Here is a 23,875-nt window from a genome sequence, read left to right as displayed (position 1 = left end):
AGGCCCCACGTGGAGTGAATCCAAGGACCGATGATGACCGACAGTGGTTCCGCCTGGGCATGTAGAAGATCAGCATATTGTTGGCATTTGTGACAAGATTTCGATATCTACCGGGCGTCGTCACCGAGTGTAGGCCAGAAGTAGCCCTGTCGCATTGTGAGATTGGCCAAGGATCTGGCGCCCGAGTGGTTTCCACATTCTCCGCCGTGTATTGTTGCCAGCACGACCTTTCCTTCCTCTTGGGTTAGACAGCGGAGGTTAGGGTGAGTGAATCTCTGGCGGAAAAGTTTGCAGTTTTGGATGTTGTATCGGGTTGCTCTCCGCTTGAGCTGTAGCTCGTCGACTTTGTCCTCTGGCAATGTCCCGTTGCGTTTGTATTTGATAATCTCGTCCATCCAGCTAGGATTGACCTCAATGTTGAAGATCTCCGCTAGGGTTTTTGTGATACTTGGCCTGTCGAGACACTCTACTCTTGTGTCCGCTGGACTTTGGTGTGGCTGGGCGGTTGCCAGTCTTGCTAGTGAATCAGCCTTGGCATTCTTTTCCCTGGGGATCTGTGTGATGGTGTGAAATTTGAATTTTTTAAGCAGTGTCCTGACATACCCTAAGTATGCTACTAACTGCTGGTCCTTGGCCTGAAAGCTGTCGTTGACCTGGTTAATGACTAACTAAGAGTTGTTGAATATATTGACACTGTCGGCCCCTGAATCGATGGCCAGGAGTAGGCCGGCAATGAGTGCTTCATACTCCGCCATATTGTTGGAAGCCTTGAAGTTGAATTTCAACGCGTACTCCGCATTCAGCCCCCCAGGACCTGTCAAGATGACCCCGGCGCCGCTGGCCTTGGCGCTAGCGGAGCGGTCCACATGCAGGTTCCAGTCTGACTGCTGGGGAGCTAGATTTTCAGCGGTCATCATTTCCGTTGCGGGTGGTGCCTCGGTTTTGGATTGACGCTCGGTGAGCTCAGCAATGAAGTCTGCCACCGGCTGGCCCTTCATGGCGGTTCTTGGTTTGTAATTGATGTCAAACTCGCTGAGCTCAATGGCCCACTTGCTGAGGCGCTCCGAATGTTCAAGGTTCTGCATTACTTGTCTCAGCGGTTGATTGGTTAGCACATGGATTGTGTGGGCTTGGAAGTTACTGGCGGAGGCGTCTGGCGGCAACGATGAGTGCAAGAGCAAGTTGCTCCAAGGGAGGATATCGTGTTTCCACTCTGTTCATGCCTCTGCCGGCATAGAACAGTGGGAGCTCATCCTGGTTCTCCAGCCGGACGATGGCGCAGCTTACCGCTGATTGCGATACCACTAGGTATATGTATAGTGTCTCGCCTTGCACAGGAATGGAAAGGAGTGGAATTGCCGCCAGGTATTCCTTCAAGCCCTGGAACCCTGCCTGGCACTCTGGGTTCCAGTTGATGACTTTCTTGTGGGTTGTTTTAAGGACTTTGAAAAATGGGGCGCACCTGTCGGTCAGTCTGGAGATGAATCGAGACAGGGCGGTTAGCTTGCCCTGGAGGCTTTGGACGTGCACCTTCCATTCTGGGTCCTTCAAGTCAAGGATGGCTTGCACCTTGTCAGGGTTAGCCTCGATGCCTCGTTCACTGACAATATAACCCAGAAATTTGCTGGCGGTGACGCCAAAGAAACATTTTTCTGGGTTGAGGAGCATACCGTAGGCCAAGAGGATGGTTATTATGGGTTGAGGTTTGCCACATGTCCGCTGGCTTGCCATATGTCCGCTGGCTTTTATACTCTTGACCAACATGTCGTCTACGTAGACCTTGATTATCTTGCCCAGATGTTCCGCGAACATGGCGTTCATTAGTCGCTGATAAGTTGCTCCTGCGTTCTTCAGACCGAAAGGCATAACATTGTAACAATACAAGCCTTTGTCGGTGGTGAAGGTGGTGCATTCCTGGTCGTCGGGATGCATCCTGATCTGATTATAGCCGGAGAAAGCATCCATCATGCTGAGAAGCTCGTGTCCAGCGGTTGCATCAACTAGTTGATCAATGCGGGGTAGTGGGAAACTATCTTTTGGGCATGCCTTGTTAAGATTTTTGAAGTCGACACACATCCGCCACCTGCCGCTAGCCTTTTTGACCATAACCAGGTTGGAAATCCACTGGGGATAGATGACTTGGTGGATGAACCCAATGCTCTGCAGCTTGGCAACTTCTTCTCCTATAGCACGGTATTTCTCTTCGTCGAAGGCTCTGCGCTTCTGCTTGATAGGGTAGAAGGATGGTTTGATGCTCAACTTGTGCGTGATGATTTCAGGGGAGATACCTGGCATGTCTGCATATGACCAGGTAAAGACCGTAGCGTTGTCATGTAGGAACCGAGTGAGTTCCGCCGCCAGCTCTGGGTCTAATTGAGCGCCTATGCGGACTGTCCGCTCAGGGTGCTCGTCAGAGATGCTGACAACCTTTAATGATGTTTCTAAGTTGACCGGCTCCTTCTTTACGTACTTCTTTTCATCATCCCTGGGATCCTCAAAGATACTTAGTGGTGGTACCTGATTCCCTACCGCTAGGATCTCATGGCAGCGGGTTGATCGTGCTATAGTAGTTGAATAACATTCGCGTGCCAACTGCTGACTTCCCCTGACACAGCCTGTGCCGTTGGGTGTGGGGAACTTCATGAGCAGCATGTATCCGGCGATGATGCACTTGAGTTTGTTGAGTGCTGGCCGACCAATGATGGCGTTATATGAGCTGAAACAATCGACAATTATGAACTCCGTATGTATCTCGGCCATACATGGACTAGTACCGATAACTAGCCACATATAGTCAAAACCCAGCGGTTGCGTGACGTCATCGAAGAAGCTGAGCAGTGGTTCATGATCTTGGAGTAGTTTTCTGTTTCGCTTAAGGTCGTTGTAACAACCACTGAATATGACGTTGACAGCGGATCCGCTATCTACCGGGATCCTTCCGACTGACATTTTGCCGAGAATGGTGTCGATCAAGAATGGGTCATCATAAGGCAGATGTACTCCGCGTTCCTCCTCCTCTGAGAAGGTAATGGGCTCCCAACTAGACTTTGGGAGTTTTGCGGATCTTTCGTAGCGGATGTTGCAGACTTCCTTTGGGTGATTAGCTCACGCATAACGCTTTCTTGCCCTGTGAGACATGTTGGTGATTGGAGCACCCCCGTTGATGGTGTTGATGCGGCCTAAGGGCTCAATGTCGGCGATCACAGGTGGCGGTTGGCGCACCTTGAATTGCTCCATCTTGCCATCACGGTACAAGGTCTCAATGGCCGTTTTGAGAGCATTGCAGCTGTTGGTATTGTGACAACTGTCCTCGTGGTATTTACACCACCTACCGGTGTTTCTTGGTTTGCCCGCTTTTGGGTATCTTCCCGGGGGCGGTGGTGGGATCTGATCCTTGCACTGATTGTATATTTCCTCATACGAGGCTGTGAGGACCGTAAATACTGCATACCGCTGAGAGGACTCCGTCTGTTTGTTGCGGTTGTCCCCATGGGATGGGCGGTTTCCCTTGTAGTGTTGGTCCTTCTGTCGCTTGTTCTGGTACTGGCCCTGCTGCCACTCCCTCTTTTTGTCAGTTGGCGGTGTGTTGGGGGTTTTGTTAACGGTCCCCTGCTGACTGGAAGAGGGTTGTGTTGATTTTGCTAGTGTTGCTGGTGGCGGTCCATATGTGATGAATTCTGCTTGGGCATGAATGACCGCCTCACTCATGAGGTGGTCGTACACCGCATTTGGATGATTGTAGTTGCGGTGATAGAGGAATGGCTCCTTGAGGAGTCCCTGCTTAAAAGCCGCCGAAGCCATTATTTTATCAAAATCACGGCATTGAGATGCTGCCGCTCGCCACCTTGTGACGAATGCCTTTAGTGTTTCCTCCGTACCCTGCTTGACGTTAAACAGTTGGCTTGTATTGTGGTGTCTGGCGGACAGTAGGATGAACCGAGAAAGGAAAGCGTGTGACAATGCCTGGAATGAGTCAATGGATCCCGGCGGGCATTCGAAGAACCAATTCATTGCCTCATTGTCCAGCGTTTCGCTGAACAAGTGGCATAGGGTGGCATCATCGAATCCTTTGTTATTGGTGACCTTCTAGAAGGTGGCCATATGGACGAAGGGGTCAGTCTTACCGCTGTAATGTGACATTTTTGGAGTCTTTGCGTACGCCGGTCTGATACTGCAGAATTGCAGCAGTGAATGGTCCTGGCCTGGACGCGAAAAGTGGATTTGAAATTGGCGCTGGGGTGCCTGACTCCGCTCGGATTAACCTTTGCTCCAACTGTTGCATCCTTTCCAGTATCTGAGTGGTTGCATCGCCGGCGGGGCCTGGCCGGGCACTCCACTGGACTGATCCTCGCTTGGGACCGGGTGAGTTTCCCTCGGTTCTTGCCCTTGGTCTCGAGCGGTGGGGTTGCAGCGATGATTCTACCTCCTGCTCTAACATTAACTGGGGCACGGGGGGCAGCCCCATTCCCAATAACTCTGGTGGGTCCAGCGGGACCTACATATGTACTACTGGTGTTGGTATCAATGCGCCTGTACTAGGTCAGCTGTGCCTGGTGCTCCGTGACTGTTCACTCCGTGCCGGGTTGGCGGTTACCTCCAGCGTTCTTCTTAGTTCGTCAAAACATGATACCAGCGTGGCCACCTGCTTTTGGGCCTCATCCTTTTCTTTGCGCTCTTGTTCAAGTTCTCTGTTTGTCGTATGAAGATCCGCCAGTGCCAACTCATATAGAGAGGTGAGGTCTCAGCCTGGTGGGCGGCTGCTACTTGGGTTTGTCTCACCACCAGGGTTTACCGGGGTGCTGAATAGTGTGCGGTTGACGTTTACCGCCGGGTGGGTAGGTTGGGGAATGGCCAACTGGTCTGCCTGCTCTTCAGCGTTTCCCCCGCTACCATTAGTCATGGTGATTGTGGCGGGATGATCTTTTGTTCAAGGGTTCCCACAGACGGCGCCAATGTTAATGCTCAAAGTCCGGCGGTAGCCGATCTTTAGTTTAACGCGGGTCCGGTGGGCGGACCACTACTCTGAGGATTTGATGGCCTCCGCTAACTGTCACACGAGAGACAGGGCGTCAGAGGGAGACCGCGTTGGGCGGTCTTCACTTCTCCGATGCCTAAGTCAGTCAATGCATATAGGCAGCATAACAATAAATGAGTAGTAAATGCGTGTTTAATGAGGAGAGAGGAGAGAACCTTTTATAGGTGAGGAGAAGGTTGATCTTCTTCTTGTTTTCAATGTGGGACTGATGTGCTTCGATTCCCAACGTCTGGAACTTCTGATGCTATCTTGGCGCGGCGCGTGGTGGCGCGTCAACGGTGATCTGGGGGTGATCCAGGGCTCGGGTGGTAGCCCGCCTGGCTGTGCCTTCTCAAGTCACTCCTTTGGTGAGAGTCGGTACCTCTGGCGGTACAATGAGCATGGCTCATTATAGCTAATTATGCTTGTTCTGGCACATGTAGGTACAGCTCGCATTCGCCGGGGCGATAATGGGCACAAAGGAATCAATTGTCCCCTCACTCGCAGCCACTTGGGCAGTGTTGGCCGCGCCGCCCGCCTCATTAGACTGGACAGGAGGATTATTGTTGCCCTCAGTAGCGGGCTGTGGAGTTTCACCCTGTTCTATTGACATGTCTGGTGATGGTGGGTCGAGTGAGAACTTCTGTGTTACCTGTTCTTCGGAAAGACCACAATAGTCGACATAAGAGTGCGGTCTGTAACTGGAGGTCTTGTGGTTTGGGCAGTTAACGTAAACCTTCTGGCAAGGGTTTACGCTTGATTTCCCGATGGTTGCGGTCACAAAGAAACGCTATGAGTCCCACTAGGCGTGCCAAAATGTTTGGCTCCAAAATCAGTATGGGTGCAAACTGTATCTTTTGAGCGTGTGCGCAAGCCTTCCAGCACCGTGGGGTGCAGTCGTCAGAGAATCCCTTGACCTGACTTCTTGATCAAACGCTGTGGATGAGGAAAGCACAAACCTCGTCACCAGGTTCTTCTCTATGCTTTTCGGAAAAGGACTTCTTGCCTTACTGATAAGGGCTTTGGTTGTGATCTCTTCGCGACACCAAATCGATACCCAACATTGTAGGTTGAGCAGAGCAATCACTAGGAAGTTTGGAGAAAGCACGGGTTTTGCTAAAGCGTGACTTTAGCTTCGCTGGGTTGCGAGGGCGTTACCCTTGCTTCGCTGGGTTGCAGGTAGGTTTGCTCCGGAGAGGCTTTGATAATCTGTATGATTAGTTGATTTGAGAGTTGTGTGTAATTCGTCCTTGAAACCTGGTATTTATACCTAGGGTTTCGACTGTTCCTTGCCATAGAAGGATTATTGATTGAAGTTTCCTATTCAATCTCCGCTACTTGATTCCAATAAGGGCTCGTTTTCCTTATGGATCACGGAATGGGCGAAGCTGTAACCCAAACCCAAGTAGGCTTATTTTTGGGCCGCAGGTATCGGCCGGCTGTGCTAAATCCCCTAAGGGATCTTGCCAAAAATTCTTTTGGGCTCAAACAATCTTAAAAGAGAGTTAGAACATGTGTACCAAGATTAATTAGATAGAAATATTCACCTCAAAGATTTAGAATAAAAACCCATACACTCGTGAAGGAGTCCCTAAGCCTCATTTGTTTCATGGATCGCGAAATCAAAAAAAAAAACTACGGTTTTGTTATTTCCATGAGAATTAGTACACAGACATAAAGAGGTGTTATGCTTCAGATTTTTTTTTTTTTTTTTTGAAAGAACTATAAGAGCATTAGAGATTTTTTTTTTTTTTTTTCTCTGACCCAGCCGCTCTGCTAGGCCAAACCTGATGGCTAATACCATTGTTAGCCTTATGGCTACTTGCCTTCTCTTTGTCTTCGTTACCGATGTGGATGGGATGTTAACACTAGATGGAACAGGTTTTTAGTGAATAGCCTTTGCTTGAACAAAATAATGGAAATCGATCAAGTCATAACACAAGAACTTTCTAAGGTAGTGTAAACCTCACCACTAAGAAAATATCACTGCGAGGCTGTTGATGTAGCCCACACACAGAAAACAATCCACTATGAAATAAAGGTTTTACAAGACACAAGTTGTGGTATTCAATGCAACCACATTACAAGCAAAATAGCTAACTTGTTTACCCCTTGCACAACCTATTCTACACAAGAATAAACTGATCTATAGCAGTAATGCAAACTAGACTGTCTTGTCTTCTTTTTGAATCAAAAGCTCTCTGATCTCATGTAATATAAGAAGAACAAAGTAAGCAAACACAATAATCAATCACTGAGAGTTTTTCATGAAAACAGTTTGTGAAGACTATGCAACACACACAACACACGTTTTATCTCCAAAAACTCTACATGCATAATCTAGTTTGAAAACCTTTTATAGAGGAGCAAGACTCCCCGTCAATCAAATCTCTTCTTATCACGAAATAAGATAAACAAGGAAAGATTTTAAAATTGTTTTTAATATGCAATCAAATCTTTTCTAACTATATGCACAATACAATTTTTATGAAGATTAGGACTTTTCAATGCATATCCGATTCTCAAGATCAATCTAACAAGCTAAAGATCAAATCAGATCAATCACACATATGCAAATAGATATGAAACACCAATTACATTTACCCTCAGATCAGCAAGATCACCGAAAAAGAAGGAGATAGATACTCTGCTAAAACTTCCGAACTTTAGCTCTCCTAGTAGCCTTGGGAAATTGTGTGTTGAATGGAAATCACCCAATATACTTACAATCTCCCCCTTTGGGCATTCCCATTCAACACACAATTTTTACTTCTTTGGACCTGCAGATCATTCTTCAATAGATAATCATGAATCAACCAAAAACAGGACTAGTAACCAAGTGATAAACCTAGTGGTGCTACTTGGATTAAGGAATCAATTTCCATCATTTTCCAGATCCAAGTAAAAAATAAAATAACGACCAACAAAATAAGCATCCAAAACAGTTTGTGCTTATGCACTTACACACCAAAATTAAAATTGTCCAAGGAAAAATAAAATGCAGAATAAAATAAAGGAGGAAGAAAAAACTGTCTCTCTCTCTCCCCCTTTGAATGGGAAGGCCCTTCACTTGTCCTCCTTGTGCTTGGTGATCCGGTCATAGGTCTCCTCAGCAAGCAGGTCATCGTTATCGTCACTGTCACACTGATCAGCCACCTCACATGCAACCATGAAAGAGGGGCCAGGATCGCCGCCAGCAGGGACTCTGGGGACTGGAAATGCTGCACGGGGCACAACCTCTCGCCGAGGAAAACCAGGAGGATGACTTTGAACATTCTGAACCTCCATAGCAAGATTGTTCAACGCAGTGTGACAGCGAATCAGGGAGAAGTTCATATCAGAGATGTAATCAATCATGCAAGTGACCCCCCAATCAGTCACCATAATGCCATCACGAAGAGAGGAATGCAGATCATCAATGGATGCAGTTAAGCTTTCCAGGGTGGCCGCAGGCCGAGGGGCATGAGTAGGCTGGGAGGAAGATGAGTCACCAGAAAGCAGCCTGGGAGAGCGGTGAGGCAGAGGAGGTGGACTGCGGCTACGCTCACGAGTTGGACGACGATCACAAGGATGAGTGAGGCCAGTGCGGGCAGCAGCCTGGCGGCCTTCTTCCTCCAGAGAGAGAGGAAATCGGCGCTGATTAACGCCCATGCGAGCAATGACTTTTGTTCGAACCATGATGAGGAAGAAGGAAGCGAGAAGTGTTGGTTTGAATCTACACACTGAGAAAACAACCCTAGAAAGAAACTGACAAAGACAACAGATGCTTTATAGAGAGCGATATTAGGGTTAGAAAATCCAAGAGACAAGCTGGTTAAACATAGCTTTTCCAAGAAGGAGAAGAGTTATGACAGGTTAAGTTTCCTAGAAACATGCATGCAAATCGAAATCTCCCCCTACAATCATGCTTTGTCAGTAAGGAAATAACTATAAGACAAGGAACATTTAAGGAGGAACAATAAAATCCAAACATATCCATGTTGCCAAGTATTAAGGAACATAAAATTTGTCACACCTTTGAGTAAGGAAATCAAGCATAGATGAGGCACAGAGAGACACATAACATAACATTCAAAAGAAGACACATATTTCAGCGAAAATACACTCCCATGGTGTATTCCATTAACAAAGAAGAGTTAGACTCAAATCGACTTCTCAAGCAAGGAAATGGTGAAATAGGTGAGCATAATAATAGATGGGGCCTGGAGATATGTTTAGAGAGAGAAGGGTAGTGAAGTAGGTGAATTGAGAACAATGACCTTCGCCTAAAGGCTTTGCAGAACAGGAAGTAATTCAGTTACATATTATAATTTCACATTGAACAAGTAGAACTCATGTAGCGAGGTACATCTCAACAACTCCCAGACCAGTTAATCTCAGGGTGTTGAGCATAACAAGGATGCTCGACGAGACGGACCTCGAGTTACTGCTTGTATTGGCAGTGTATATCACTGGGTACTATCGAACCATCTTGTTTCTTGCAAACCTTGGAAAGTTCACCACAACCAAGACCTGATTACTTTGAGAGGAGATATACTGAGTCCCTAGTCTCGTTTCTTACAAACCTTGGAAAGTTCACCATAACCAAGATCTGATTACTTTGAGAGGAGGGATACTTTACTTTGTGCAGCCTGTCTGAATTTCGTAGCAGTTCACATATTTTCACAACAACCTTAACGCAAGAAACACATAACATACCACCACCTATATTTATGAGTGAGTGTGTAGAGAGTAACTGATTGAGAGAGTAAGAGTGTGTAGAGAGCAACTGATTGAGAGAGTAAGAGTGAGTACACAAGCAACGTCTAGAATAAGACATGGTAATAACATAACACTGAAAATATAAGCAACCTTGAAGATAAGTATGCAAAGTACTCTAAGTTCAGGATTTCCTCACTGATAGAAGACAAATACTAGGCTACCTTAATACTTAGAACATATTCCAATGGCATTCCTCAATAACTCAAACCTAGCTGTGTCAAGTGGCTATGTGAATAGATCAGCAAGTTGACTATCTGTGGGGACAAAACTCAACTCAAGAATTTTTTGTTCAACTAAATCTCTAATGAAGTGATATATGAGATCAATGTGCTTAGTTCTAGAGTGTTGAACAGGATTCTTGGTGATATTTATGGTACTGGTATTATCACAGAAGATAGCCAACTTACCTTGAGAAATTCCGTAATCCTTGAGCATTTGCTTCATCCAAAGCATTTGAGTACAACAGCTGCCAGCAACAACATATTCAGCCTCAGCAGTAGACAGTGAAATGCAATTTTGTTTCTTGCTGTACCAAGCAACAAGATTGTTTCCGACAAAGAAACATTCCCCAGAGGTGCTTTTTCGGTCCTTCAAATTTCCTCCCCAGTCGGCATCGGAGTATCCTGCAACTTCCATGTTAGTGTTGAAGGTATAAAAAATACCACAGTTAACTATACCTGAAACATAGCGGATGATTCTCGTGATAGCTTCCAACTTCCAAGTGTGATTCTTTGGGATTAGCTTGAAATCGAGCACACACTCCCACACTGTAAGAGATGTCAGGTCTGCTAGCAGTGAGATAGAGTAAGCTTCCAATCATACTTCGATAGAGTGTATGATCAACTGGTTTTCCATCCTGGTATTCGCTCAACTTGGTAGTGGTGCTCATGGGATTGTTCACTATCTTCTTTGATTCAAGACCAAATTTCTTGATCAGATTCTCAGCGTATTTGGTTTGAGATAGAAATAGACATGTATCAAGTTGCTTTACTTGCAATCTAAGGAAAAAGGTTAGTTTACCACACAAGCTCATTTCAAATTCACTTTCCATGACAGATTGAAATTCTTTGACAATGTATTTAGATGTAGAGCAAAAAACAATATCATCAACATACACTTGAGCAATGATAATGTCATTTTTTACTTGTTTTACAAATAAAGTTTTATCAATTGACCCTCTAGTATAACCTTTCCCCACAAGATAAGTAGAGAGCCTCTCATACCAGGCTCGAGGAGTCTGCTTCAGACCATACAAGGCTTTCTTGAGTCGGTAGACATGGTCCAAGTTATGTGGATCTTTGAAACCTGGAGGTTGTTCCACATAAACCTCTTCCTGCAGTATCCCATTCAGGAAAGCAGTTTTAACATCCATTTGAAATAGTTTGAACCTGAGATGACACGCTACAGCCAAGAGTAATCTCATAGATTCTAATCTAGCAACATGAGCAAAAGTTTCATTAAAATCAAGACCTTCAACATGAGAGTACCTCTGAGCTACTAGCCTAGCTTTATTTCTAACCACATTCCCTTTTTCATCACTTTTGTTTATGAAAATCCACTTTCTTCCTCTGACATTGCAATTACTAGGTCGAGGTACCAAGTAACACACATCATTCCTAGTAAATTGATTTAGCTTTTCCTGCATAGCACTAATCCAGTGATCATCCAACAAGGCTTCTTTAATATTTTTTGGTTCAACTAAAGACAGGAAACCAAAATGGAATATGACATTCATGCTTAGCAGATTTTCAGTGATAAAACACAGTAATGCATTTCCTTGACTTTCCTCATCCTGACTTACCTGTGCTGCAGCTTGCCTTCTTGTTGTCAGTCCATCTATTACATTGCCAATGATGTCCTGACTAGAATGATCCTTTTGAACTTGCTTGAACCCTCTTCTCATGGTAGGAGCTGGTTCAAAAATGCTATCAGCGATCTCCTCTTCATCAGTTTGATCCTCTTTTCTTGATGTTGATGTGACCGAGGTTGAGATGGATGAAGTATCTGCAAATGATTCTTCTTGTTTCATACATTTATCATCAAAAGAGACATTTATGGATTCCATAACAACACGAGTTCTTTTGTTATAAACTCCATAAGCCCTAGTGTTCATAGAATAACCCAGTAATACACCATTATCACGTCTTACATCAAACTTACCAAGATGTTCTCTATCTCGTAAAATGTAGCAGGGACTTCCAAAGACATGAAAGTGTCCTATATTTGGCTTCTTACCTTTCCACAGCTCATAAGCAGTTTGATCAGTACTTGATCTTAAGAAGACTCTATTGATTGTATAACATGCAGTACTGATAGCCTTAACCCAAAAGTTTGTACTTTGACCTGCAGCATGCAGCATAACTCGAGCCATATCAAGCAGTACTCTATTTTTCCTTTCCACAATGCCATTTTGCTGAGGTGTAATTGGAGCTGAGAACTCATGTGACATACCAAGCTCATGAAAATAGTTAGCAAAGGTAGCATTTTTAAATTCAGTACCATTATCTGACCTTACTCTAGCTATGCTAGTATTGAATGATTTCTTTTCTATTATCAATTTTTGACTCAGGTTCTTAAATGACTCAAAAGTTTCAGTCTTGTCTTTTAAGAAATTGACCCATGTGTATCATGAAAAATCATCCATCACTAGTACAAAAATTGAATCAGACGACGGCTAAAAACTGTCGTCTGATGCAGAGTTGACTGTCGTATATCTCGCTGCCATCTGATGAAACATGATTTAGAGAACTGTCGTCTGAAGAACTCGACCTCCATGTCGACAGGTTGTCGATAGCTTGTCGACATCATTAACTGTTGTGTGAACATCACTCAAACGACAGGCAACTTAAGAACCCGTTGTGTGATTGTGATTCAGAAGTCTTTTTTTAATTTTTTATAACTGTTGTGTGACTGTTATTCACACAACTAAAACATTGATAGCATCTGTGATCTGTGTTACTCTCACACAACAGTTTTTATTGTATGGTTGTTGTGAACATTGTGTACGTACAATAGAAAATTAAAGATATATTTGCTTTCACACGACATGTCGAATTGCATGCATTGTGGTGTAACGCTTTTGACAATAATGAAATCAAAAATCACCAAATGAACAGTAATTACCAATATATATCTAATATTGTTATAATCCACATAATTGTACCGAAATGTATTAGACAATATTGCCAAAAAAGAGCACTATACTACTCCAACACCAAAATATGGAGCACATCTATACTACTCCACTAGCAAAATAAGTGAAGAAATGTACTTTAAATTGTTACTTTGGAGCACAAAAACACATTTCTAGCCTATTTCACTTCACATCTTCTAGGGCATGAGCAACTTCATACTTTACAGCTTTAGGATGTTCTTCAACACCTAACTTGCAAGCTCATTACGCACTTCATCAATTTCCGCTTGACCATAAACATGGTTGGCTCTCCTAACCCACTGTAATAGTTTGAAAATAATGAAGTCTTCTTTCTTCATCATACTCAAGACGACAACAAAGGTTTTATAAGACAGTTATCCATAGGAACCCTTTTTCCACTCATGCAGAAGCTGTAATGGTATTTTACATAAACAAGGCACAGCTGAGAACATTATTTCCCAACAAAAAAGTTTAATATAAAAACTGAGTTATGACAGAGAATTTATCAAACTCAAGATTGAGCAATGATAACCACTACTCCATGGTATAGCAATTATAGGTCTGATGAATTCTTTTGAGAATTGAAATGTGTTGTAAGCTACTAACATTCTAGTTCTGCTCATTCTTTATACATTGCTTCCTTAATTAATGATATAATAAGATCTCCCAACAGAGAAAAATGGATAGTACTCGTTTGACCAACTACAATCCCATAGTGAAATAAATTGACAAATAACAAATGCCAAACATGCATGTACTAAAGAATGTCTCTAAAACTACCCCCCGCCCAATGTTAGGACTACGCCTACCCAATTTGTGTAGTTGGACTAGATTCCACCACCATTTGATCCTAGTTTCATTGCATTCATTCATGTATTCTTTTACTAAATAAGACCAAGCCCTCAGGTTTGCCTACATTAAGTTCAATAATTATGGACCAGATGACAAAGATTGGATGTAAAGTATGAAAATATAACTAACCACGTATGAAAAGATTGGACCAGATGATAAAATTTCCATTCACATAGCCTCCAACCTGCATGGTAAAGTTCAGAAAATTCAGGGAACGTATGTACAAAGCAACCTCCCAAGTTACAATAATTCAGGAAAATAAGTTCGTCACATTTGATATTGAAAAAAAAAAAAACACTACATGTTCCTCAATTGGCATCATGAGGTGATAATATAACTCTTGCCAGCAAAAGTGACAGATGAAGACAAAACAAAGTTCATATTAACAGAAAAGGGCAAGGACAAGGAGTAGTGAAGATAAGACACTGCTTGAATACCCAAGGATGTCAAAAAGCACAAAAATTGCTAATAGAGATAGCAATGCCATAGATAGTACTTAAAGTACAGCAACAATCAGCAGTGAGTAAACATTAGTATGCATGTGAAGCTAATATGGTGGAAGTCTTATACTTTTCCTCTTCCTTGTTTTCTTCTTTTACATATTTAAAAAACAGTCAAGTTATTCTTTAAGGTAATTAGTGCTTTAATAAAAGGCAACGAGAGAACGCAACCACAACTACAGAAAATTTTAGAAAACACATTCCAGAGTCTCATGACATACTGAAATCAACATTTGGTTCCAAAAGTACAGACAGCAAACAGACTGTGGCATGCTTCTTGAGTTTGTATAAACTAGTCTATAGCAAGAATTTATTTATGTTAAACTGGGGTGAGAACAATTAAATACCATAACATTTCTCCCGTCAAGAAGGAGACTAGCACCGCTTTCGACACTGCTCTGGAATAATCTGCATATGTAATCCTTCACCTGTAATTAAGCTAGCATGTCAATAACAAATAACGGACCACATTATGCATATCATCTAATAAGTAGTACAACAGACTTTCCAAGAAAAAAATGCATGGTTATTTTCACATGTAAAACAAAGTTTATGTATAACATACTTACAAAAGCATATGGACAATTACCAATTTATAACACCTATGCATGACCAACTAAAAGCACAAAATAAGTCAACTAGCCCTCATAAACTCAAGCCCAATTAAGGTGTTTGACTCAAAACGTATGCATTGCTCAAGTGCTTAAATAAAAAGGTATTCACTAGGATGTCAGATATTCAATTGTCCCTAAAAACTACAACCTCTTTGCCCTATCTTTCAAAATTCTTTTATTTCTCTCTCACCACACAACCCAAGGAGAAGTTAGTACTTCAAAGCACCAAAACCAACAACTCTCATATTCACCCAATACATGAACCATACTCCAACAATTTTGGAATTCTTTCTGTACGCACATGTAAAGAACCATAAGTGTAGTCAAATTGACAAAACTACTACTGCTTCTAATGTTGAAATGTCATAATTTGTTCCTTGTAAACAAATGCCAAGATTTCCACCTTCTCTACAGTTTGAACACAAACAAAATTATGCCAATTCTTTCAGCTCTGTTAAGAAGAAGTCAGATCTAAGAAATTAAAAATAATAGTCAAAATTGTTTGATAGCATAGCTTTGTCGGCTATGACAGTGAGGAAAGAAAGAGCTGAACCGACTCTTTAAGATGTCCATAGATCATTCAATAATAATACAACTTCAAATCCTAAGCTCAACAACATATAATAACTATCTTATGCACATGATTTCAAACCTTGAAGTGTAAACTGAACAATAGCATCATCAAAAAGCGGCTTCACTTCATCAACAAAAATCTTCGAAGCCGATTTGATTCCTCCAAACGGATTCACAAAAACAAACAGCCTCTTTGGCCGTCCTGATCATTTTCAAAGACAACAAAAATTAAGAAAAATTTGAAAATAAAAAATCTAACTTCGATCGAAGATTAGCTTGAGCTAAATGAAACTGAAACAAAAACATCTCGACAACTACCGAGAGAATCAATGAATTCGAGGAGCTTCTGGCACCAGATCCTCTGGGAGTCCTCTGATAAAGGCTCGAACACCAAGTCCTTCCTGACCAGAGCTCCAGCAGGCTTCACCTCCGCCGTCTACCAGAGCTCTGATTCTGATCATCGGACCCTCCAATTTGAGCCCGATGACCTCCTTCTCGATGACTTCCCTCTTGGTGCTCTTACAACAACAAAGAAAACAATCGCATCAGAAATCAAAACTCAGACAATCAAAAAGTTAGGTCAAAATCGAAAAGAAGAGAAATTGGATACCCATCGGTGCTGGAAAGTGAACAGAGGTCTAGGTTTTGGATCTGATGGATTTGGTGTAATAATCAAAACAGGACGTAATAATCAAAACTCATTTATAGAATCAAAGAGAATCAACAGAAAGAAAGTTTTAATACCTGAAATTGCATCCAATGTGGGAAAAAAATGGAGGCGCGCGAACAATTCGATCTTGCGTATGTGTATTCGCTTCACCAACACGCTCGGCCGGCTTAGTCAGCTCCAAGTTTTGAGTTTTCGCTCCGGGTTCTGAGTCTTAGCAGATTTCTCCAACAGCTTCGCTCCAAGGGAATCGGGTCGAGCTGAATAAAATCAATCTCAGTTCACCGCCTCAATCCCGTTCATGGTCTACCTTCACGCTCGGAGAGATGAGATTGGTTTGGGAGAGTGAGATTTTGGCGTGTACATACATGTGTAGTTGCAAGCATAATTAGCTATAATGAGCCACGCTCATGGTACCGCCAGGGGTACCAACGCCCACCACATGAATGACTGGCGTAAAGACAGCTATCCAGGTTACCGCCTGAGCCCCGGATCAACCCCAAAGCACCGCCGACGCGCCGCCACGCGCCGTGTCAAGGTAGCATCAGAAGCTACTGAAACTGGGAACTGAAGCACATCAGTCCCACATCGAAAAACAAGGAGAAGATCATCCTCTTCCTCACCTATAAAAGGTCTTATCCTCTCTCCTCATTGATTACGCATTCAATATTTACTTGCTGTTACTTTGTCAACACAAATACATTGATTAACTTAGGCATCGGAGAGTTGAAGACCGCCCAGCGCGGTCTCCCTCTGACGCCCATTGTATTTCATTTGACAGGTAACGGGAGCCACATTAACGATACAAGTATCGATCCGCCCATCGGATCAGCGTTAAACTAAGGTCCGGCTACCGCTAGACTTTTAGACATTAACATTGGCGCCGTCTGTGGGAATCCTTGAACAGAAGGTCATCCCATCACAATTACCATGACTAACGGTAGCGGGGGAAATGTCGAAGAGCAGGCAGACCAGTCCGCCGTTCCCCAACCCGCCCACCCAGCGGTAAGCATCAACCGCGCACTATTCAACACCCCGGTCAACCCAGGCGGTGAAACAAATCCAAGCAGCAGCCATCCCCCAGGTCAGGACCTCACCGCCTTGTATGAGCTGGCGCTGGCGGACCTCCACAAAGCAAACAGAGAGCGCGAGCAGGAACGCAAGGAAAAGGCGGAGGCCCAACACCAGGTGGCCACGCTGATGACACGTTTCGACGAGCTAAGGCGGACGCTGGACGCAAACGCCAACCCCGCACGAAGTGAGCAGTCACACAGCACCAGACACAGCCGGCCTACCGCTGGTATGGGACCCATCGTGCAGATGCAGGTACCGCCAAACCCACCTGAGCTGGCAGGAATGGGACCACCCCCTGTCCCACAACTGTTGGAGCAGGAGGCGGAGTCATCGCCGCGCACCCACCGCTCGAGGACTAGAGCAAGGACTGAGGGCAATCTACCCATTCCCGGGCGGGGGTTCGTTCCGCGGAGCGCCCGAGTGGGCCCCGCTGGCGACGCAACCACCCAAATTTTGGAGAGGATGCAGCAGTTAGAACAGAGACTAATCCTGGCGGAGGCAGGCACCCCGGCGCCAGCCCCAAACCCACTCTTCGCGTCCAGGCCAGGCCCATTCACCGCTACAATTTTGCAAGCCGTCAGACCAGCGTTTGCAAAGACCCCAAAAATGTCACATTATAGCGGTAAGACCGATCCCTTCGTCCACATGGACACGTTCAAGAAGGTCACCAACAACAAGGGATTTGATGACGCCACCCTGTGCCACTTGTTCAGCGAAACGCTGGATAGTGAGGCAATGAGCTGGTTTTTCGAGTGTCCGCCAGGATCCATCGACTCATTCCACACATTATCTCATGCTTTCCTCTCTCGATTCATCTTGTTGTCCGCCGGTCAACACAACACGAGCCGGTTGTTTGGCGTCAGGCAGGGAGGGGACGAATCATTGAAGGCATTCGTCACAAGATGGCGGGCGGCAGCATCTCAGTGCCGCGATCTCGACAAAACAATGGCTTCGGCGGCTTTCAAGCAGGGACTCCTCAAGGGACCATTCCTCTATCACCTCAACTACAATCATCCAAATGCGGCGTATGATCACCTTATGAGTGAGGCGGTCATTCATGCCCAGGCAGAGTTTATCACATATGGAGAAACCCCACCGCCACCAGCAACACCAACAAAGTCATCTCAACCCTCCTCCAGCCATCAGGAGACCGCCAGCAAAGCCCCCACTGCACCTCCAGCTGACAAGAAGAGGGAGTGGCAGCAGGGCAGTTATCAAAGCAAGAGGCAGAAAGACAACCACTACAAGGGCAACCGCCCATCCCATGGGGACAATCGCAACAAGCAGACGGAATCCTCTCAGCGGTATGCAGTATTCACCGTCCTCACAGCCTCGTACGAGGAAATTTACAATCAGTGTAAGGATCAGATACCACCGCCACCCTCACCGAAATTCCCCAAAAAGGGTAAGCCAAAAAACACCGGCATGTGGTACAAATACCACGAGGACAGCGGTCACAATACCAACAGTTGCAACGCTCTCAAAACGGCCATTGAAACCCTGTACCGTGACGGCAAGATGGATCAGTTCAAGGTGCACCAACCGCCACCTGTGATTGCCAACATTGAGCCACTGGGCCGCATCAACACCATCGATGGCGGGGCTCCAATCACCAACATGTCTCACAGGGCAAGAAAGCGTTACGCACGCGCCAATCACCCAAAGGAAGTCTGTAACATCCGCTACGAGAGATCCGCCAAACTCCCAAAGTCTGGTTGGGAGCCCATCACCTTCTCAGAGGAGGAGGAGCGCGGAGTACATCTACCCCATGACGACCCATTCCTGATCGATGCCATTCTCGACAGATGGTCAGTAGGAAGAATCTTGGTGGATAGCGGATCTGCTGTCAATGTCATATTCAGCGGTTGTTACAACAACCTTAAGCGGAACAAGAAACTACTACAAGACCATGAGCCATTGCTTAGCTTCTCCGGCGATATCACTCAGCCGCTGGGTTCTGACTACATGCGGTTAACCATCGGCTCCAGTCCATGTATGGCGGAGGTACATACTGAATTTATAATTGTGGACTGTTTCAGTTCGTATAACGCCATCATAGGACGGCCGGCACTCAACAAGCTCAAATGCATCATCGCCGGATACATGCTTCTCATGAAGTTCCCCACACCCAACGGCACGGGCTGTGTCAGGGGAAGTCAGCAATTGGCACGAGAGTGCTACTCAACCACCATCGCGCGGTCAACCCGCCGCCACGAAATCCTAACGGTAGGAAATCAGGCACCGCCACCAGACATCTTCGAGGATCCTAGGGATGAGGAGAAGAAATACGTGAAGAAGGAACCGGTCAATCCGGAAACATCGTTGAAGGTCATCAGCATCTCTGACGAGCACCCAGAGCGGACAGTCCGCATAGGAGCCCAGCTAGACCCAGAGGTGGCGACAGAACTCACTCAATTCCTACGTGACAACGCCGCCGTTTTCGCATGGTCATATGCAGACATGCCAGGTATCTCTCCTGAAATCATCACACACAAGCTAACCATCAAGCCATCCTTCTATCCTATCAAGCAGAAGCGGAGGGCCTTTGACGAGGAGAAGTACCGCGCCATAGGAGAGGAGGTCGCCAAGCTCCAGGGCATTGGATTCATCCGCCAGGTAGTCTATCCCCAGTGGATCTCCAACCTGGTCATGGTCAGGAAACCTAGCGGCAAGTGGCGGATGTGTGTCGACTTCAAAAATCTCAACAAGGCGTGCCCAAAGGACAGTTTCCCTCTGCCACGCATTGATCAGCTGGTTGACGCAACCGCCGGGCATGAACTCCTCAGCATGATGGACGCTTTCTCCGGCTACAATCAGATCAAGGTGCATCCCAGCGATCAGGAGTGTACCACCTTCACCACCGACAAGGGCCTGTACTGTTACAATGTTATGCCTTTCGGTCTGAAGAACGCCGGTGCAACTTATCAGCGGCTGATGAATGCTATGTTCGCTGAACACTTGGGCAAGATAATCGAAGTCTACGTGGACGACATGTTGGTCAAGAGTATAAAGGCCAGCGGACATGTGGCAAACCTCAAGATCATAGTTACCATCCTCCTGGCCTATGGCATGCGCCTCAACCCAGAAAAATGCTTCTTTGGCGTCACCGCCAGCAAATTTCTGGGTTATATCGTCAGTGAATGAGGAATCGAGGCTAACCCGGACAAGGTACAGGCCATACTCGACCTGGCGGACCCTGAGTATAAGGTACACGTCCAGTGCCTCCAAGGCAAGTTAACCGCCCTTTCTCGATTCATCTCCAGGCTCACTGACAGGTGTGCCCCATTTTTCAAACTCCTCAAAACGACTCACAAGAAAGTCATCAACTGGAACCCAGAATGTCAGACGGCGTTTCAGGGCTTGAAGGATTACCTAGCAGCAGTCCCACTACTCTCTATCCCTGTGCAAGGAGAGACACTGTTCATATACCTAGCGATATCGGTATCAGCGGTGAGTTGCGCCATTGTCTGGCGGGAGGGACAGGACGAGCTCCCAGTTTTCTACGCCGGCAGAGGCATGAACGGGGCAGAAACAAGGTATCCACCCTTAGAGCAGCTAGCTCTTGCACTCATCGTTGCCGCCAGGCGCCTCCGCCAGTATTTTCAAGCGCACACAATCCATGTGCTAACCAATCAACCACTGAGGCAGGTGATGCAGAACCCTGAACATTCAGGGCGCCTCAGCAAGTGGGCCATCGAGCTCAGTGAATTTGACATAGATTACAAGCCAAGAGCCGCCATGAAGGGCCAGGCGGTAGCGGACTTCATCGCTGAGCTCACTGAGCGTCAGCCCAATCCCAGCACGGAGGCTAAGCCCGGGACAGAAATGGTCACCGCTAAGGAGCCAGCTCCCCTACAATCAGATTGGAACCTGCATGTGGACGGCTCCGCCAACGCCAAGGCCAGCGGCGCCGGAATCATCCTCACAGGACCTGGGGGGCTGAATGTGGAATACGCATTAAAATTCAACTTCAAGGCCTCCAACAATATGGCGGAGTACGAAGCACTCATTGCCGGCTTACTCCTCGCCATCGATTCAGGGGCTGACAGTGTCAACATCTTCAGTGATTCCCAGTTGGTCGTTAACCAGGTCAATGACAGCTTCCAGGCCAAAGACCAACAGTTAGCGGCATACTTGGGGTACGTTAAGACACTCCTCAAGAAATTCAAATTTCATAACATCACACAAATCCCCAGGGAAAAGAACGCCAAGGCTGATTCACTGGCAAGACTGGCAACCGCCCAGCCACATCAGAGTCCAGCGGACACAAGAGTGGAATGTCTTGACAAGCCAAGTATCACAAAAACCCTGGCGGAGATCTTCAACATTGAGGTCAATACCAGCTGGATGGACGAAGTCATCGAGTACAAGCGCAACGGCACATTGCCTGAAGACAAAGTTAAGGCGCGACAACTCCAGCGGAGGGCCACCCGCTACAACATCCAGAACGGCAAGCTGTACCGCCAGGGATTCACCCATCCCAACCTCCGCTGCCTAACCCCAGAGGAGGGAAAGGTCGTTCTGGCGGCAATTCATAGCGGAGAATGCGGAAACCACTCAGGCGCCAGATCCTTAGCCAATCGCACAATGCGACGAGGCTATTTTTGGCCTACTCTCGGCGATGATGCCCGCCAGGTATCGAGATCATGCCACAAATGCCAACAATTTGCTGATATCCCGCATGCACCGGCGGAACCACTATCGGTCATCATCGCTCCATGGATTCACTCAACTTGGGGCCTGGATCTGATGGGAAAATTTCGAACCGCCAAGGGCCAGTTCAAGTACATCATAGTGGCTATCGACTACGACAGCAAATGGATAGAGGCGGAACCACTAACAGCAATAACTACCGCCAAGGTAATTCACTTTCTCTGGAAGAACATCTACTGCCGTTACGGTGTCCCACACACAATAATCACAGACAACGGCACACAGTTCAACAACAAGGAGCTCATCTCTTTCACCGCCAACTTGGGTACTAAGATGAGTTTTGCATCTGTCGCCCACCCCCAAACCAACGGTCAGGTCGAAGCAGCAAACAAGATAATCAAAAAGCTGCTGAAGAAAAAACTCGACAAAGCAAAGGGGCAATGGGCGGAGAAACTCCCGGAAGTTCTATGGGCCATCAGAACAACCCCAACTTCCGCAACTGGTGAAACTCCTTTTTGCATGATGTTCGGAACGGAGGCTGTCCTGCCTATTGAGGTCTCTCAACCTACCGCCAGAGTCGAGGGCTACCGCCCAGAGACCAACACTGACGGCATCAACCTGGACAAGGACCTCCTGGAGGAAAAGCGACACAAGGCCCACTTATGCAACCTGCAAAACAAGCAGCGGGTATCGCGTTTCTACAACGCCAGAGTCAAAGCCCGGAACCTCCAACTGGGGGACTGGGTAATGAAGGAAGTCATTCCACCGCCAACAAAGCTTCGCCCAACTTGGGAAGGTCCATACAAAATTGTGGAAGTCGTTAGCCCAGGCACCTTCTACTTAATGGACAAGGATGGCGTCACAACGACCCACCCTTGGAATACCGAACACCTTCGGTATTATTACAAATAGTCATGCCGCTACCCAAAAGCATCTTGACTTAGCTAAATTTTTGTTCAATATTTAGCTAAGGGAAGCTACCCAACGGGTACTACCCCTCTTTTGTAAACGCTGATCAGTCAGCTATCAATGAAACGAGGAATTATTCAAACCATTGTTACCAAGTCTAGCACTGAGGGCAACTGGCAACGCCAGGAATCGTCAGCGGACCACGTCCGCTACGTGGTGCACTTGGACCAATTTTAATTCCTTTAATGTTTCATTGCTTGGCAAAAGAAAAATCCCTAAGTCAAAACTCTAGCGGTACAAGCATATCATGACAAACGTCAAACTCTGAAATTTCATTTCAGGGCTGGGACTCCCCACCCAAAGTAGTTCATTATTTCAAAGCGTTGAAACTCAAAAAAAAAAAAAAAAAAAAAAAAAAAAAAACTATGGAAGTCTCAGCTAGCTTCAGCGGTTGGCTTCGTCTTCTACGGCTTCAGTAGGCGGCGGCACGACCGATCGGCTCGCCTGATCGGACCCTCGAGCTGTCGGACTGGGGGTCTCTATAGTACCATCCGCCCGGGTGTGTGCCTCCAGAAATCCGGCACGTGACACCTCCGACGGGGTCTGCTGGGGAGTCTGCTGGGACCCTTTCGGCGGATGTGGGCCACTTTCCCCGCTGCCCGAGTGAGTACCCGCAGCTGGGGCAGGCACGACTTCTGTCTCCGGCGGGACACTCTCGGCCCCCGGCACGTCAGGCTGTGACGCCTTTGCAAAGTCAATGGCGCCCTTCCGCTTCAACATGTCTATATTGGCCCGGGCCCCAGACTTCGCCGCTTCGGTCAGTGTCTTCTTAAATTCTGCCGACTGCTTGAACGCTTCGACAGCGGCGGCCGCAGCGGTACTCCCTTCAGCTCTCAGGCGGGTAACCTCGCCCCCCAGCCGCTTCATCTCGGCCATCCTATCGGCAGACTCCCGCTGCACTGTAATGAGTTTCTTGTCTTTTGCGGCTATCCGCTCCTGCAGCAATGCGATCTCCTGCTCCAACTGGGAGACGCGTTCATTCCTCTCCAAGTCCCGCCTGATGGCCGCATGAAGCTTGCCGCGGGCGTCCGCATAATCACACTC

The sequence above is a fragment of the Rosa chinensis genome, chromosome 5 (assembly GCF_002994745.2).
Source record: "Rosa chinensis cultivar Old Blush chromosome 5, RchiOBHm-V2, whole genome shotgun sequence".
Taxonomy (NCBI): domain Eukaryota; kingdom Viridiplantae; phylum Streptophyta; class Magnoliopsida; order Rosales; family Rosaceae; genus Rosa; species Rosa chinensis.
Note: the sequence above shows the minus strand (reverse complement) of the source record.